At 38.3% G+C, this 5593-nt stretch overlaps 1 protein-coding gene across 4 annotated transcripts in view; it reads right to left on the reverse strand.

The window, feature by feature from the left end:
* Positions 1-5593, reverse strand: part of Skap2 (src kinase associated phosphoprotein 2) — a 210093-nt gene that overhangs the window by 77730 nt on the left and 126770 nt on the right. The gene's annotated exons all lie outside the window — the stretch shown is intronic.

Here is a 5593-nt window from a genome sequence, read left to right on the forward strand (position 1 = left end):
AAAAAAACCCTACTATTTGCCAAACAGATATAAAGGAAAAGCAAAGTATTCAGACGGAGAAGAGTAGAAAATGAAGTATAGAAGCATTAATTACCAAAAATAAAAGTAAAAAGAGGTTTCTTAAACAGTCATTGAACAATTGGAACAAGTACAAGCACATTGAATTTCACAGGATGAGTCAAAAGATAAATGATTTGATTGTAATCCAGTCACTGGAGGCTGAGACAGGAGGTCTGCAGGCTTGAGATTTGTTTTTAGTGACACTGTTTCAAAATTAAAAATAAGGAGATGGAGGTAGTCTGGAGGTAGCCCAATGGTATAAAGGCACTCATTCAACCCCAGCGATTTGCTCATTGATCAGCTATTACCTTAAATACAAAGTAGAAATGTAATAAAGAAATTTAAGGACTGGTGAGATAGCTTAGGAGTCTAAGCGCCTGCCTGGCAAACACAAGGTCCTAAGTTCGGTCCCCGGTACCACATGCCATACTTGCCCCAGAACCCTAAACATGCCATGCTGGCCCCAGAACCGGGGGGTGGTGGTACATGCCTGTAATCTAAGCACTAGGGAGGCTGAGACAGGAGGATTGCTATGAGTCCAAAATGCATAGTGAGACCCTGTATTTAATTAATTAATTAATTAAATTTTTTAAAAATGTAATATTCTAAAGGAAATAGAATTAGAAAACCCACTACTATTATGGACTACTGGACTATATGGGAATATTTTGCTGAATTCACAAACCTACAATATTTAAATGACAATGGAATACTCTTCTATGACAAAACTATACAAAAAAAGGGGATACAAACGAAGGACCATTTTGTATCTGTATATTCAAAATAGTTACCATAGATACACAGCTACTCTCTCTTAATTCAATGAACAGAAAGATTTGTTCTAATAGTGTTTGTGGACAGGATATCATGTCTGCATTTTGTACTATGAATAACCACTAAGAAGACAACAATATACAATGTATTAATTATTGAAACTGTCCTACTAATCGGTTTTGAAACTGTCTTCAATAAAATTTTAAAAAATAGAATGACTCAATTCTCTTACTTCACTCAGTTGTGATTTTCCTCCCTCTGCCGCCACCCCCAATACTGGGGATTAAATTCAGGGAATGGTGATTTACAACCCCAGCCTTTTGTTGTTGTTTTTATTTTTTATGTTTTTTGTTTTTTAAATTTTGAGGCAGTGTCTTGCTACGTTTTCCAGGCTGAGCTCAAACTACTTATCCTCCTGCCTCAACCTCCTGATAGCTACCAAGCCTGGCTAGCTGTATCCTTTTGGTAGAAATTCTGCATAACTGTGGGTTTATTTCCCAGGTTAATACACAATATTAAAGCTATATTGGATTATTTTGCTGAATTCATGCACCTATAATATTTGAATGGCAATGTAATATCCATTTCTGATAAAACTAAAGAAAAAACGGGGATATAAATGAAGGACCATTTTGTAGTGAAAAAAATATATATGTATATATAAGATAGTTAGGATAGATATATAGCTACTTTCTCTTAGTTCAATGAGAAGAAAGATTTGTACTAATAGTGTTTAGACAAGATATCATGTCTACATCTTAAACTATGAATGAAGACAATAATATGTAATGTATTAATTATTGTAACTGTCCTACTAACCTGTTTTGAAACTGTCTCATTATTTTTTGCTCAATAAAATTAATTTTTAAAAAATAAATACAAATAAAATAAAGCTATGAATAAAGACTGCAAACTGTCTTTCTTACTGAGCCTATAGGAAATATGGAAATACTCCTACAACATGGGGTAAAGGTTGTTATGGTTTGTGTCTAGATGTCCCCACAAAACCTCATGCAGTTAGAGGGGGATGGGCTTTTTTCCAAAGTGGCTGAAAGGAGAGTGTGTGTTTGAGTCATGCTTCAATGCTAGGATTAAGGGTGCTGGGATGAAGGGTGGGCCACTGCACATCAGTCCACTGATGGGATTGACACCTCCCTAATCCTAGTAGACTGGATACAATATAAGGAATGGACAGACTTGTCTCACCCTTCTCTCTTGTTGCTTCTGCTGTCTTCTACCACTTTGAACAACTGACCCTCTGCAATGTGCCACCCTGCCTTAGAGCCAGACGGTTGTGGACTGAACGCTCTATAAACTGTGTGTCATTCCTTAACTTTAGACATTGGGCATTTTGTCTCAGCAAGGACAGAAAACTAATGGAGATAAGGGTTCTCTCAATTTAGTGCATCAATAAAGCATAATGTTATGGTTTGTGTCTAATTGTTCCCCCAAAACCTCATGCAGTCATGGGGTGAGGACTTCTAGAGTTTGTGTTGACTATGATCCACTGGGATTATGTGTAATCCAAGCCTGGGATTATGGGTTTTAGTACTGCTGGGATTACCCATAGATGGTTAAATACTGGGAAGTACCCATAGGTGTGAGTACTTCCCCTACCCTGGGGCAGGTGATTTGCATTACAATGTAAGGTGGGAAGAGAAGCCAGCTGCTTGAGCTGCTGCTACCCCTCCCTTGCGCTCTTGCTCTTTGCCGCCGCCAAGAAAGGTTGCTTTCTGCTCTGTGCTGCTCTGCGTTGGACCCAGCTGAGTTGGACTGAAACCTCCAGTAACTGTGAGCTAAATAAACCTTTCCTTCCTTCATTTTGAGTGTCGGGTATTTGTCCCAGCAACGAGAGAAGAGTAACTAAGACACATATATTCCCTTTTCTTAAACAAACTAATAAACTGCGCAAAGTAACATACATTTTAAAAATATAATGAACAGAGCCAGCCAAATAGTTCAGCGGATGAAAGTGCCTACAAGCAGGCGCAGGGGCTGGGGGTTCCATCCCCAGCCTGCCATGCTGGCCTCGCCCCCAGGGGTTCCTGAGACAAGTGAGACTGGGCGTGTAGTGCATGCCTATAATCCTAGCTCATGGGAGGCTGTAAACAGGCAGATCACTCTGAGTCCAATCTAACAGTGAGACCCTGAACACCCTGTAGACCCTTCCCTAAAATACAAAGAATAAAAAATATCATGAACATAATATTTTGCTCCAAAGGCCAAATAAAAATAGAAATTACTGATTTATCCCTGAACAACCTAATTACATTTAGTCATAATTTATGTATCTGATGCCCAAAAAATTCAAATTCAAATTCAAAAATTTGGTTGAAGTCTAAAATAAACTCTATGAGATTCAAAGACACTATATTTAAAAAGTCACATTTCCCAGAGTGCCTTTTATGAGCTATCACAAGATAGGTGTCACAGCATGGATACAAAATGGCCCCCACAAGGCTCTGTTTGGAGGTAGAGCTTGTGGAAGGTGACTGGATCATGGAGGCGCTAACTGCATCTGTGTATCCCTCTGTTGACGGGTTCTTCACTCCGTGGTATTACTGGGAGGTGACAGAAACAGAAGGTGGGCCTAAGGGAAGGGAATGGGCATGGGGGCCATGGCCTGGGAGGCTGCACACGGCTCGGCCCCTTCCTCTCTGCCTGTCTCACGCCCTTGCTCCCTGGCTGCAGCTCTGCTCCACCGCGCCCTCTCCATCTCGCTCATCTGCCTCACTGCAGGCCCGGGGTAATGATGAAGCTGACCATAACTGTAGCTTCTCAGACTGTAGGCCAAAACAACCCTCGCCTTCTTTAAGTCAGTATTCTCAGGTATTTTGTCTCAGTAAAGGACAGCTAAGTAACACAATGGGTTTCTGGGGTCAAATAAATTTGGGGAGCTTTTTGCTAAATTAAAATTAAGCTTTTGGGGCCAGGGAGATAGCTCAGTAGAATCAGCGCTTGTCTGACAAGCGCAAGGACCTGAGTTCAATCCCTAGTTCTGCCCCCCCAAAATAATAATAATAAGCTTTTCGTTTTAAATAGTTTTACGAGCCCAGATTTTGTTTTTTGAGCTCAGTAAATTTCTGTAATGGATGAATTTCTAAGAGAAATATTCAGTATGCACCATTTCTAAGAATTATGCGTGGAACCCTTTTTACATAAATGAATCTGATATACCTAGAACATACTTTGCAAAACATGCAGCTAGAATACTGGAGAACAGTAGCAAAACGATAAATGGTTATATGTGGAGTTCTTCAAAAATCCTTAGAGATTAAATCATTTTTTCATGCATTAAACAAATTTATACTGAGCACTTTAAACAAGTCAGGTAGCACCATACATATGCTGAGATAAAAGCTAGTAACACTTTTACCACCTTCCCACAGAAATACACACACACACACACACACACACACACACACACATACACACACACACACACCAACTGTACAACCTTGAGTATGCCACAAAAATTAATTAGCGATCCATTAAGCTAAAAAAGGAATTTAATTCATACTGCAAAAAGTGGAAGATTTCCTTAAATTCCCTCAGAGAAACAGGGTTTCCAAGCACCAGGCTTGGAAGAACAGCTCTTTCCTGCTGCACAAGAGCTCAATCATTCCACTCATCAGGGTATCAAATCTAAAGTTTCTACCTGCAATTTGGGTCTACAATTCTTGTTATCTAACATGAATGCGGTGGAAAACATAAGGACTGGAGTGTATAGCTGGAAATGTAAAATCAGAAATGTAAAGGCTAATTTTCAAAGTGGAGGTAGTGGGTGGGATGGTTCCTTATGCTAGATTACCTAGGAAGAAAATAATGGGGCAGCAAAATAAAGCAATACCCTCTGACTTAACACTATCAGATCTACTTATAAAAATATGCTATGAGGCCATATATCAGATTTTCTCCTTCTTTAAAAAAAATCTTTTATGTATTTAGGTATTTGGTATAGGGACTCTCTATGCAGCTCAGACACATAGTGATCCTCCTGTCTCAGTCTCTCCAGCACTGTGATTAATAAAAAGGGAAAATAAACATTGGTGTCAGGAAAATATAGTAGTTTCCCAGTTTATAAGCTGAATTGTTTCTGCAGTTCTGGTCAAAAATTGAGTTGAACAAGAATCGACCCCAATTTCCCATATAGTCAACACTGAACTTAAATGTTGAATCAAATTCAGTTCTCATCCAATTCAATCAGAATTGTGAAAAGTCTTAAAACGAGGTATCACTCTATCATAGAATCAAAGGCATACCACAGCACTTGAACTATAGAAAAATATATGCAAACAAAGGAGAAATCAAAGTAAGCTTAAGATAATTGCTTTTGTATCTCTTACGTATGAAAAGCAACACTACAAATCTGAAAGAGAATAAAGATGAAACAATTTAGCATGAATACAGAGAAAAGGTTGAAGTAGAACTTGAAATGAAAACCGAGCAGAATAAGGAGGAAAAAGGATATGGAAACAAAAAATGTAGTAGCAAGCAATGAAACAGAAACAAAGTAATAAAAATTAGAATTAACAGTTGAGAATTAAATATACTTGAAAAACTCAGGAGATAAGAAAAAGGAGTGAAAAACAAAAGTGAAGAATATGATGGACAAGAAAGACTGACAAAAATACAACAAAAGAAAACTGAGTATTCTGGAAGGTGAATAACAAAGCAATGCCAAAAGTCAAAGATATAACAGAATAAAAGTTCACTTTATGAAAGACATATCTAAGTTGATAGACCAAAAAGATAGCGC

The sequence above is a fragment of the Octodon degus genome, unplaced genomic scaffold (assembly GCF_000260255.1).
Source record: "Octodon degus isolate 3935 unplaced genomic scaffold, OctDeg1.0 scaffold00015, whole genome shotgun sequence".
In the NCBI taxonomy this organism is placed as follows: domain Eukaryota; kingdom Metazoa; phylum Chordata; class Mammalia; order Rodentia; family Octodontidae; genus Octodon; species Octodon degus.